The sequence below is a fragment of the Dryobates pubescens genome, chromosome Z (genome assembly GCF_014839835.1).
Source record: "Dryobates pubescens isolate bDryPub1 chromosome Z, bDryPub1.pri, whole genome shotgun sequence".
In the NCBI taxonomy this organism is placed as follows: Eukaryota; Metazoa; Chordata; class Aves; order Piciformes; family Picidae; genus Dryobates; species Dryobates pubescens.
Genome location: NC_071657.1, coordinates 77,173,817 through 77,187,584, shown reverse-complemented (window position 1 = coordinate 77,187,584; position 13,768 = coordinate 77,173,817). Strand labels below are relative to the sequence as shown.

Genomic DNA, 13,768 nt, shown 5'->3' with positions numbered 1-13,768 from the left:
GCCATTATCCCTTGGGCTGTTACTCCATGCCTTTGTAAAAGTCCCTCTGCAGCTCTCCTATAGTGTCCTTCAAATCTTGAAAGACTGTGCCAAGGTTTCCCTAGTGTTAAACAGCCCCAACTCTCTCAGCATGGATGCACAGCAGATGTGCTTCAGAACTTTCCATTCCAGGAACTTTCTATGCAGGTTTCTTAGCATGCCACGTGTAGACACAGTCCTTCCAGTTCCTGTGTAGACATTTCTCAAGGTTGTAAGTCTACTGCAGGCAGCTGTCTTCATCCTAGTATTGTCAATTTAACCCAGAATAAACTGTCACTGCTGCCAAATGGACAGGCCTGCACCATTCACGTCACTGACCCCATGCCATCATCAGTGTTTAAACAGTGGCTTGGTAATGGGGATCAGTGGGCTTGCAGAGGGTTAGTGGCTGGTACAGAAGGCTGGTAGGGTATTTTTGCCCAACTTACTTTTCAACTACGTTTTTTGACTCCTTCTGTTAGTGTCTACAACCACTACTGGATTTTTTATTTCTTTTAATACAGTCATAGAATTACAGAATCATCAAATGGTTGGGATGGGAAGGGGCCTCTTAAAGTCACCCAGTCCCCCCTCCCTGCAATCAGCAGAGACATCTGCAACCAGATCAGGTTGCTCAGAACCCCACACAACCAGACCTGCAATGGTTCCAGAGGTGGGGCATCTCCCACCTCTCTGGGCAACCTGGGCTAGGGTCTCACCATCTTCATCATTATGTGTAATATTTATCTCCCTTCTTTCAGTTAAAAATCTTTGCTCCTTGTTCTGTCACTACAGTATCTTTCTTTCTTGTAAGCCCTCTTGATCTATGGAATGCTCATCTCAGACCTCTTTTCTAAGCTGCTTGTTCTAAAAGTGAGGAAGCAAAAGGCAGATTATTCCCAGTAAAACTGCTGAGTTGTGTGGACCTTGAATAAGCATTTCATATAGCTGCCATATATTATTTGGAGAGATTCTTTGGCATTCTAGCTTCTTGTCCTCTACATACCTTCTCTACATTTTTTGAAAACACTTTTGGAACAACAAATTGACAATAAAGTGTTTTGTAACACCAAGGTTTTTATAACAGGTATCAGCTGAAATGAGGGATCTTTAAAGGTAAAATTTTCTGTATCATTTTGAGCTTAGACTATATTACTTACCAGTTGGAATTCAGAAGCTTGCTGTCTTACTGTATGAGCACTTCTGTGTAAGACTTAAGCAAAAATAGGTTTTTCTTTGTTAAAGTGTTTCTTCCTCAAATGCTGCCTACTGGTAATTTTAATACCTTGTTTTTACACAGGACCACTGATGAACTATTAACCGAATGTTTTGCCTGGTCTCTTAAAGTGATAACAAGAAGATTTCATTTGCAGAGAGAACATACTGACTAAAGGTATGTATTTATGTAAACTGTACATGGCATCTTCTGAAATTTACTTGCTATCATCTATAACTGCTTTACAAGTTCTAACTGGATGGTTGAATGAGACCTGTAAAAGTGTTTGGTACTAATCAAGTACCAATTAATTTTTACTGATTGAAGAAAATTCAGGAGGTGCAGCATTTAGATGTAAGAGTTTTTTAAAAGTTCTAAGCAAGCTTTGTTCAGGTTAACCATTTAATAAATTCTTACCTCTTCACAACAGCTATAAAAATGGCTGGCTGTTTATTAAGAAATGGATAGGCATGAGCTTTGAGTTGGTGTAATTTTGAATGAGATATCTCCCTGTAGGAAGGACTTGAATGATTATTACAGAAGCTAATTGAGAATACTCGGTTTGAGAGGTGTGTTGTACTTTGCAGCATTTTCTTTGTTACTACAGTCCATAAGACTTACTAAATTTGGAGCAGAATGCACTCTGTTCTGTAATATACAGAAATCCATAATAACTTCTATTGACCCTGTCAAGAACTTTCAAGTTCTCTGAGTCTCCTTCCTCACTACAGTCCTTTTCTCTCCACTCTTTTTATTGCGTTGCCATTAGTGCATAATAGCACAAAAATCTAACTTGAATAAAAGCCTGTAGTCATTCCAAGAAGTGGTTCAGGAAGCCATATCACCGATCATACAGGGAGAAAAGTGGATTTTTTTTAAATTCTTACCATGCCATTTGTCTGGGAGTGTGTCATTTATGTCAGGTAATGCAGAAGTAGTGGGTGGTAAGGAATACAGCCCACCTGATTCTTTTCCTATAATAAACTTATCCCTGGTGCACACTGTGATAGAAGAAAAAAATGAAAAAGTCATTCCAGTCTGCCTCAATAGTAAAAATGAAATTATTTCTTCAATGCCATTCCATGATATGCACTTGTAAAGCAGTAGGCTTTTGATTCTCTTATTTGGAGCAGACTTACAGTTTCTGAGTAATGTTCAGCTCCAAAGATACTGCAGTGTCACCCCTTACCAGTTTATCTAGGAAAAATGTGTGAAGTGCTCCTTTCTTTTTATATCCTTGAACACTTCCTTCATTATCCATAATACATCCCATTAACTTCTTTTCTCACTGTATGAATGTTTTGTTTGTGCTTGTAACATCCTCCCATTTTCCTGGTGAAGGGGATCTTGGTTTGGGTCCCTCTGCTCTTGATTGGGTCACCACAAGCGTAATTTTTCTTACAGATAATAGAGTTGAAACTGTAAGGTTCAACATAGAACTCTTACATATATGTATATCTGGTCACAACTCATGCTTCTGAAGGATATTCTGCTAGAGTTGTTACCATGCTCAGTTTTAGGCAGTTAAACTGAAAAAACATATAGACTGAACCTTAACAATTTGATTGTAATATGTTTGTGGCTTATTAATTTTAAAGTTTAAAAACATTGATAAATTCCATAAAATTAATATAAGGAAAAAGAAATTGTCTAAAGTGTTAATCTGAACCTATAAAATTGTTCTACTCCTTTTTTTTTGTCTGTGATGTCCCCCTCACATTTTCTCTAGAAACTTGATATATAGTCATACTTCAATAGAAAAAAAATAAGATCTTCTGTTCTCAGTCCAGTCTTGTTCTGAAGCAGGAGAGGTATCTTCGTGTGATAGGCAAGTGGTGCATATTGTTGACACTGCAGCTCCACTTCTTGACTGGTTGCACAACTCGTAAGAGTCTTGTAATTATGTCAGAAATAACTGTGTGTGGTGTTAACTTGTAAGAAATTTATGAAGGCTTGCTCTCTTAATCATGAAACCAAAGGCTAAGTGCTTTCTGCACGAGAGAATTTCATATCATAACTCCCCAGTAGTTGTTTAAGATGATGGGAAGAACCTCTACCATCTTGTCTTTTCTTTTTACACAGTAATTTATGATGTGGTCTGCTTCCAAAGATAGATTTCTTTTTCCCTGTGTGGATGCATTTTGTCATGATTCCCTCCCTCACCTTTCTGACACTGTTGCCTCTACCATGTTTTGAAGTAATATTCTTGACACAGCAACTTCCCAGCAGAGATGGCAAGAATGTATTAGAGCTCTCCATGAGCATTCCTGTATCACAGCCACTTGGCATTTCCATGGCCTGTGCAGGTAGGTGAACTTCACCATGAAGCACAGGGTAAAACCCTCATGAGCTGATAGCTGCAGGGCTCTTAGTTGCCCTGTGATAAGTAGATTGAGGCTGAAGTGTGAGAGTGCAGTTTGAGAGATCCTTGAGAAGAAGGGAGTTCCTTTCACTAAGACTATTCCTTTATTTTCCTTTATTTCTTCCTGAGCAGCAATGGAAAGGTATTGTATTGTGGGTAACTATTATTTAAAAGTGACAGTTTGGTTATGTGATATTTTGCTTTTGTAGCATCATACCTGTGATGACTTGCAATTCCTGCCAAGAAATGAAGATACAGCATCTAATAATTTCAGTTAGCAAGTGAGACAAAACTGGATCAAAATATGAGGAGGATGCTCTGGGAAGATAAAGGCTACCTCTGAGCAACTAGTTGAAAAAATCGTTTATGTATGGTTTATAAATTATTAAAAAGCTTCTGTCTTAAATATTTTTGAATCTATCTTTCCTGATAGTTACAAAACTGCAAACTAGTTAGACACTGTGTAATAGTGTGGCCAGAAGGAGGAGGGAGGTGATTGTCCTGCTGCACTCAATGCTGCTGAGGCCACACCTTTGAGACAGGGTTCAGTTTTGGGCCACTCACTCCAAGAAGGACATTGAGGGGCTGAAGCATGTCCTGAGAAGGGCAACAAAGCTGATACAGGGTCTGGAGAACAGGGCTGGTGAGGAGCAGCTGAGGGACATGGAGTTGTTTAGTCTGGAGAAGAGGAGGCTGAGGGGAGACCTGTTGTAGAAATGGCTCTCTACAACTCCCTAAAGGGAGGCTGTGGCTAGATGGGGTTGGGCATGTCTCCCAAGTAACATAGGATGGGAGAAAATGCCCTGAAGTTGCTCTGTGAGAGGTTTAGGTTGGACGCTCGAAGACTGGAACAGGCTCCCCAGAGAGGTGTTTGAAAGAGCCAGAGATGTGGTGCTGAGGGATGTGGTTTAGCACCAGCCTCTGTAGAGTTGGTTAGACTGGGTGATCTTAAAGGCCTTTCCCAACCAAAATAAAACTATGACTCTATGCCACAATGTTCACTTTTGTACAATTATTTTGGTTGCTGTTAAGAAGACATGGTGTAGATATACTTCTATATCAAACAGTATATTTGTACTTCATTACCATTCTGTAGATTTCTTTCCTAACCCCTTCATCCATTGTATCTATCCTAACTGACAGATAAACTGTGCTTTTTTAATGAATAAATCTGGCTGGTAGCAGTTACATGTTCTGCTCTGGACTCAAACTGATAGTTAACTAGAATCCAGACATAGTCAAGGCTGAGCATTTCACTTGAAGAGGCTTAAATCAATGTCCTTTTAATTAAAACTGGGAATACCATTGGTCTCTGTGCCACTCATGTAATTTTTTTTCTCCTTTAAGTGATCTTTTGATCAGACCTTTTTTTTTACCACAGAGTTAAAAAAATCCACAGGTCCGGTCTGATGCAGACCTGTGGTAGGATCAATACTCTGCTGAGTATCAAAGTTTTGCTTTGGCTGGCAGTGGTGAAGGAGGAAAATACAGTAAGCTGTGCAAACTCTTACCCTGTACTGTGAAGCAAAAAAAAGATAAAAAGGCAAGCAGGAGGATGTGTGGCCATGAAGATGAGTGATTATGGAGAGCCAGTTGCCAACCCCAGTTGTTTCAGGACTGCTGAAACACTGCTGTGTTAGAGAGCAGAACTGTCTTGCTGTGGAGCTTTAAACACCTTCTAGGCATGTACCTCTGCATTTCACAGTGATTTTATGGATTCCTCAAAGATAGACTTTTATTGTTTCAGTGCATTCTGACTGGTTACCAAAGAATCTTTTAAAACTGCTTTGATTATTCTTAAATTAGGCCTGTACATGGGAGAGGAAATCTGAGGTATTTAAACAAGTACTTCATGTGAGGCTTCTGCTGGGAAGCATCTTAGTTCTCCTGCTTTATTATTTTATTTTTTTTCCTGCCTGCTAACACTTCAGAACCTGATTACAACTTTAAATAAGTCAAAATACTAAGAAGCAATAGACTTCCTGATGATTAGAGAGCCTGGTGTGTCTATGTGAAGAAGAATTTCCTATAAGAATGTATTATGCTTTGATTAATCCACATAAACTTCAAATAGAATGCTAATTATACAATGCCGTGCCTCATCAGAGAAATCAATTACTTTTAAACTGATATATGTGAAGCAGTGAGTTATGTTATCAAGCTTACTTTGAAGACAAGCCAACAGAGAGGAAAATGATTACAGATCACATCTTTTTTGTGGAAGCTTATTTGCCTTGAACACATTTCCCATTGTCAAATGCTAACCTTTCATAGACTCTTGCTGCTGTAGTTGAGTATAAAGCTGTCCTCTTGAAATTCTGATTTATATTGTGTGTTAGCAGCAACCATTTGGTCAATCTTAGAGATGTAAAATAATCTTAAAGCACATCCTGTGAGATCTACTAAATTGGAATTATTTGTGTAATCTTTGCCTTAATTCAGCTAGCTTCAGTTAGCTTACAACATGCAGCTTTACAAGCAGTTTTTCTCTTTGACTGGAAAGTGCTGGCTTCTTTAAACTCAATTACAGTTGCTGGTTTGATAATCCTGTGAGTCAATCTACACTAAACAAGAAGCTTATCTCAAACCCTTGGCAGCTTCAGTGAAAATTAAAAAGCATGCTTTACTGTAGAGATTGTCAAGAGTGGAAATAATATTTGTCCAGTCGGACAGCTTGCTTTTGTAGTCACTAAATGGAAGTTGAGATTCTGTCTCTTCCTTGAAAGCTTCTGTGTCAAGAAGGTAATTTGGACTGTTTGTGGTTTGACAGAGATTATTAAAATCAGATGAAGTGAAGGGAAAGAAGTGTGAGAAAGCAAAATTGACAGTGACACTCTCTATTATTTGCAGCTTGGATCATGATGACTATGTTGATATGATAGATTCTAAATATTAGGTTCACTGTTGGGATATGTTAAGCAGCAAATACAGTGAAATGCAGTTATAGATGATTTTTCTGACTTAACACAAAGCCATCCATTGTTTATTTTTATTGGGAAACTTGAAAGGGAAGAGTGTAGCAGCAAACAAAAGGCTGGGGGGCAAATGGAGGGGAAAAAGGGAGTGATTGAGAACATTTAATTCTCTCATTTGTGATTTGATTTAAGCAGCAACTCTTAATCCTTTTTTATTTTGTTTTGGGGTTTTTTTTGAGTTCTTACAGCTTGCAAGTGCACTTCAGGGGGAATAAAACAGGCTTAAGAATTGATGGGATGGGTCATAATATTTCTTTTTCCAGTGGCTTGAATTTTGGTAGGGATTTTTTTACCATTAATAGTTTTGCATAAAGTGAGTTTGAGCCTTAAAGATTGCTGTATCACATCAATTTTTCATGGCTTGCATCTTGCATGTTATTTTTAAATAGTGATCCTTTCTGCCACTTCGAGCTAAATAATTTAAAAACTTAAATTATTGCAATATTCATATAGCTGAATTTTTAATTGCTGAGGAAACATTAACTGCACATCTTTTGGTGTCTAGTGAATATACTATCTATTATTTAATCTTAATCCTTTGTTTTATCTCTTGGTTGTATAGGTAAACTTCCAATTTTTGAATAGGCAAGTTTGTCCAGAAGTAAGACATCTGATTAGTCAAGTTTGAGGGCTGCACTCATTTCTGTGAGGCTTCTGTTTTCCAGTACAGGAACTTTGTGAAAAATTCTTTTTTGGGGTAATTTTCAGTGTAGAGTCTTAGGATTTTATAGGAAATTAGATAACGGAGAGGAAAGCAGATGACAGATGAAAGCCTTTGCTGTTGTTTAGCATAGCCATAGCTTCATATCTTTCAGACAACGTCATGCCACGTTTGAACAGTTCAGCCATGCCAGCGTAGCACATCCTGTCTCTCATCTTCACCTATCTTCAGAGTAGAGTGAAGCATATTAGCATCCAGAGTGATTCATCTCCCAGAACAAAAGGGGTGAGGGAGCAAAGTGACTGAGGGAAAAGAGGTTACACAGAATTGTTCGCAGACTTGCAAAATAAGGGCTGTCGTGAGAGGGGAGGGTGGTGTTGAAAACACAGTGGGGACACTGGTAAAGGAAGTGCTCTGATAACACAGTACACAAAAGTCCTGATCTGAGAGGAAGGTGCCAGACCCTGATGGGGTGAGTGAGAGCAGGGAATGTGAAACACAGATCACCACTCTGAAACAGACCCTGAAATAAGAGCGGGCTGAAAATCTTGTGTACAGGACAACCTTACAGAAGGTGAAAGAGCAGCAAGCTACTCCTGTGCAAAGAATTGTGTAGTTACGCAGTTGCAGAAGCATGTACATTTACTATCAGAAAGATTAGCATTACCTGATTAGCAAATTCTCCCAGTTTTATTCCTTTTGTTTCATGCTTCTTGCTCTCCTCATAGATGTAGGGAGGATCTCATTTGCTCTGAACATCCCTGATTTTTATATCTTGGAATCAAGACCTGTTCTGATGTTGCCAGCTGTCTTTTCTGTTTCTTCTACAGGGTTATTCTGCTCCTGGCAGACACATTCCCTGCTTAATTTGTATACTATTTTCTATAATCTTGCATGTTTTCCTGTTTGCCCATGTTTTCTTGAGCCCCTTTGTGCAGCCATGCCCTATGTTTCTGTTTGCACACTGCAGTTAACAGTGCTACAGTGCTGTAGGATGCTTATGAGCAGTTGTGCTGTTTCCGTGACCTTGTCTCTCTTTCACTGCAAGCAAATATTAATTATTTTGTACTTCAAATGGTAGAGGTGGTTTTGTTGTGCCTAGAAGCATGGGTTCAACAGCTGACTGCAGCTGTGAGGTGTCATTCTGATGTTAACATCAAATGGGAGGTGACAGCATGCACTTGAGCCACTGAAGTTCATCACCTAACAATGGCCAATAATGAAGAAGATAGGGACAAGCTGGGTTACTCAGAGGGAAAAACAAGCTGCCTGTTCATGGTGAAGCATTTGTTTGTTCCAGGAGATACAGATCCTCTGCCACCTCATAGAATCACAGAATGCATCAGGTGGGAAGGCGCCCTCAAAGGCCATCTTGTCCAAGATCCCTGCAGTCAGCAGGGATATCTCCAACTAGATAAGGTTGCTCAGGGTCTCATCAAGTTTGACCTTGAATGTCTTCAGGGATAGGGCCTCAACCAACTTTCTGGGCAACCTGTTCCAGTATTTCATCACCTTCACTGTGCTCTGCTGCAAACTTAACAGAGAGGAGGCAATCCAGAAGGTTCCTCGAGTGTATGGAGGACAGCTTCCTGATGCAGGTGTTAAATGAGCCTACCAGGGGTCAGGCCCTGCTTGACATGCTGTTCTCAAATAGAGAAGGGCTGGTGGGAGATGCGATGGTAGGAGACTGTCTAGGGTGCAGAGACCATGAGATATTAGAGTATTCAATATGCAGGGAAATAAGGAGGAGCAATAACAGAACCCTTACTTTGGACTTCTGGAGGGCAGACTTCAGCTTGTTAAAACACCTAATTCAGAGAATACCCTGGGTAGAAGCCTTTTAAGAACAAAGGGGTCCAGGACGGTTGGACCTACTTCAAACAGGAGCTCTTGAAGGTACAGGAACAGGCTGTGCCCATGTGCCAAAAGATGAGCCAGACAGGAGGGCTATGGACCTGGATGAGCAAGCAGCTCCTGAAGGAATTAAGGGGAAAAAAGAGGCTGTATCGTGTTTGGAAATGGCGGGGAGGCAACTAGTGATATGTTGAAGGATGTTGTTACACCATGTAGGAGAAAGAGAGGCAAAAACCCAGTCAGAACTTAAGCTGGCCACTTCTGTAAAAGACAATAAAGAGCATTTTTATAAATATATTAATGGTAAAAAGAGGGGCAAGAAGAGCCTCCACTCTTTATGGGACCTGGAGGGGAACATTGTAACTAAAGATGGGGAAAAGGCTGAGGTCCTAAATACCTTCTTTGCCTCCCTTTTCAACATTGAGGCAGGAGGACTTCAGGATAACTGGCCTCCTGAACTGATAAATGGGGTCAGGGAGCAGTGTAGTCCCCCTGAAATCGCTGAGGAAGCAGTTAGGGACCTGCTGAGCCACTTGAACATCCACAAGTCCATGGGACCAGATGGGATCCATTGTTGGGTGCTGAGAGAGCTGGCAGATGAGCTGGCCAAGCCACTCTCCATCATTTTTCACCAGTCACTGGAGAGGTCCCAGATGACTAGAAACTGGCTAACATGATGCCCATCCACAAGAAGGGCTGGATGGAGGAACCTGGAAACTACAGAGGAACAGAGGAAGACTATACTGCTCCCTGACTCCTTCTGCCAGCTCTGCAGGGCAGCTGTCTGGAAGGCGTTCTGTCCTGCTAGAAAAAAATTGAGGCAAAGAAGGTGTTAAGTAACTCTGCCTTCTCCTCATCCTTTGTTACAATGTTCCCCTCCATGTCAACCAAGGAGTGGAGGTTGTCCCTACCCTTCCTCTTCCTGTTAATATATTTATAGAAGGACTTTTTGTGGTCCTTCACAGCAGAGGCCAGTCTAAGCTCCAAATGTGCTTTTGCCTCCCTAATTTTCTTCCTGCATGATTTGGCAACATCCTTAAACATTCTGTGGGTTGCCTCACCTTTCTTCCAAAGATGATACACCCTCCTTTTTTCCCTTAGTTCTATTAGAAGTTCATTACCCAACCAGGCTGGCCGTCTGCCCTGGCAGCTCCTCTTCCGGCGCATTGGCACAGCCTGTCCCTGCGCCTTCATCAATTCTTCCTTGAAGCAGGTCCAGCCCTCCTGGACCCCTCTATTTTTAAGGGCTTTATCCCAAGGAACCCTCTGAATTAGTTCCTTGAGTAGCCTGAAGTCTGCCCTCTGGAAGTCCAGAGTGGAGGTCTTCTTGCTGCCCCTCTTAGCTTGACCAAATACCAAACATTCAATTATCTCGTCGTCGCTGGCCCCTAAACACCCTCTGACCACCACATCACCCACCAGCCCTTCCCTGTTGGTGAAGAGGAGGTCAAGCATAGCCTTGCCCCTGGTAGGCTCACGCAGCACCTGGGATAAGAAGCTGTCCTCCATGCACTCTGAAGAACCTCCTAGACTGTCTCCTCTCTGCTGTGTTGAGATCCCAGCAGATGCCAGGCAGGTTGAAGTCACCCATGAGAACAAGGTCTGGAGATCTTGAGACAGCCTTAAGCTGCCTATAGAATGCTTCATCAACTTCTTCCTCCTGGTTGGGTGGTCTATAACAGACTCCAACCAGGATGTCTGCCCTGCCGGTCTTCCCTCTAATTCTTGCCCACGAGCACTCAACCCAGTCATCCCTAATCTCCATCTCAAGGGCATCTAGTGCCTCCCTGATGCACAGGGCCACCCCTCCACCCCTTCTTCCTTGCCTGTCTCTCCTGAAGAGCCTGTAGCCATCAATTGCAGCACTCCAGTCATGTGAGCTATCCCACCACGTCTCTGTGATGGCAACTATGTCATAACTTTCCTGCTGCAACAAGGCTTCCAGCTCCTCTTGTTTGTTACCCATGCTTCATGCATTAGTGTACATGCACTGCAGCTGGGCTGCTGGTTTCATCTCTGACTCTAGCTTATCACCCCCAGACTCTTGCCTGAGGGGACTGGTTTCAGCCCCTTCCCCCTTCAAAACTAGTTTAAAGCCCTGTCGATGAGACCTGCTAATTCCCTTCCCAGGATCTTTTTACCTTTAGGGGACAGGCTGTTCTCATATTCTGTGACCTTTCCCCTTCGCTGGGACAGATGTACTCCCATCTGTTGCCAGCTGGCCTGGTGCAGTAGAAAGTTATCTGTAGTGCCTTCACAGCATGACAGAAGGATAGAGGTTGGAAGGGATCTCTGGAGATCATCCAGTCCAGCTGCCATGGCAAGGGAGAGTCATCTAGAGAAGGTCACACAGGAACATGTCTAGGTGGATTTAGAGTATCTCCAGAGTTGGAAACTCTAGCATCTATCTGGGCAGCCTGTTCCAGGCTTCTATCACCCTTAAATTAATGAAGTTCCTCCTCATGTTTAATAGAAGTTCCAGTTTGGGCCAGTTACCCCTTGTCCTATCGCTGGCCACCACTTAACAAAGACTGGTCCCAGCTTCTTGACACCTAGTCAGCATTGATGAGCTCCCCCTCAGGCTGTTCATTGCCAGCCTAACCAGCCCAAATTCTTTCAGTCTTTCCCCATCAGAGATGTTCCAGTCCTGTCAGCATTTTGTGGCCCTTTGCCATACTCTCTCCAGCAAGTCCTTGAACTGGGGAGTCGAGAACTGAATGCAATATTCCAGCCATGGCCTCGCCAGGGCAGAGTAGAGGATGAGTAGAACCTCCCTCGACCTGCTTGTGACACTCCTTTTGATGTACCCCAGCATGCCATTGACCTTTTTGGTCACAAGGACACATTGCTGGCTCATGGTCATTCTGTTGACCACCACCAGGTCCTTTACTTCAGCACTGATCTCCAGCAGGTCATCCCTCAACCTGCACTGATCTGTGGAATTGTACTTCCCCAGATGCAGAACTTTACCCTTGCCCTTCTTAATGATACATCTTAATGATGTATTGAGCATTAGAGATGAAATTTTACAAGTTATGCCAGCAAAAAATTATTTAAACTTTTGATTTTAGAAAGGAAAGATTTAAAAAAAAGGGAAAAAAAAAAGGATAATTAATGGACATTTACATTTTTCAGTAAAATGTTTCATATGACTCTGGGTAGTTTAATGAAAAGTTGTAATAATGGTGTTCTGGGAATTAAAAAATAAAATAAGAAGACATTTAAACTACTAAACAAGCCTTAAGACAGTGGGTATAAACTTGGACCCACTTAAAAGACATCCCTATGGAGGTTTTCTCCATTTCATTTGTAAAAGGAAAAAAGAAAAACCAAACAAACATTTTTCAAACTTCTACCATTAAGTTGAGAAATAATGGAAGAAAATAAAATGTGTGGGGATGAAGGGATTGAAATGCATCCTGCCTTTTAAGTGCTGTGGCCACAGACTTCTTTCTTTTCTTTCTTTGTTTATTTCTTTCCCCCCAATTCTTTTTAAACATAATAGTTTCATTGGAAGGCTTTTTCCTGTTAAAATTCTAAACAACTCTATATCTGATCTGCTGAACTGTAAGACCTCAAAGGTCTTGAAATTTCTTTCCTTTAAGTACCATTGTCCTCAAGGAGTATTGTGTCAAGATGGAGGATTTTTTTTTCAATAAACAAGAAGAGAAAAGGCTTTTATGGACTAGAGTCGAAGTAGCTAGTGTGTATTTGTAAGGTTTTTAGCTGAGAATGGTGTATGTTAGGTTCTTTACCACTGTGTAGAAGATTAGTTCCTTCAGCACAGTCTTTATAAATCTCTGCAATTTTAGACGTTAATGGCAAGCAGGACAGGCAGGCCGGGGCAGGTGTTTTTGAGAGCATAGTTATGTGAGGAATTTGGGGGTTTCTAAAGTATTGCATCTTCTTTCTGAGTACTTAAGTGACAGAAAATGAGAACACTCAGAGATTATCCCTAAACAACATCTCTATTGCCATGATTGGAAAGACAATTCTGTACATGATACACTTAGTCTTACACTTAGGAGGCATCTTACATTCCTGTCCTTCATGAAAAACCACACTATTGTACAGCTTTTCTGGACAAAATAATGATTGGTCTTGGACATTTCTTCATAGTACTATGCAAATACAGAATTACAGAGTGCAGAATTAACCAGGTTGGAAAAGACCTTTGAGGTCATTGAGTCCAACCTATCACCCAGCACCATCTAATCAACTAAACCATGGCACCAAGCACCCCATGCAGTCTCTTTTTAAAACACTTCCAAAGATGGTGATTCCATCGCCTCCCTGGGCAGTCCATTCCAATGGCCAATCTCTCTTTCTAGGAAGAACTTCTTCCTAACATCCAGCCTAAACCTCCCCTGGCACACCTTGAGACTGTGTCCTCTTGTTCTGGTGCTGGTTGCCTGGGAGAAGAGACCAGCCCCCACCTGGCTACAGCCTCCCTTCAGGTAGTTGTAGATGGCAATAAGGTCTCCCCTGAGCCTTCTCTTCTCCAGGCTAAGCAACCCCAGCTCCCTCAGCCTCTCCTCACAGGGCTATGCTCCAAACTCCTCCCCAGCTTTGTTGCCCTTCTCTGGACACGTTCCAGCAACTCAACATCTTTCCTAAACTGAGGGGCCCAGAACTGGACACAGGACTCAAGGTATGGCCTAACCAGTGCTGAATACTCAATT

At 41.7% G+C, this 13,768-nt stretch overlaps 1 protein-coding gene across 1 annotated transcript in view; it reads left to right on the top strand.

The window, feature by feature from the left end:
* Nucleotides 1-1,346: 1,346 nt before the first annotated feature.
* The window catches only part of KIAA0825 (KIAA0825 ortholog), a 347,912-nt gene continuing 335,490 nt past the window's right edge, over nucleotides 1,347-13,768 (top strand). The window contains exon 1 of the mRNA XM_054177960.1: nucleotides 1,347-1,411. The gene's annotated coding sequence lies outside the window, so the exon portion shown is untranslated. The remainder of the gene's footprint in view (nucleotides 1,412-13,768) is intronic.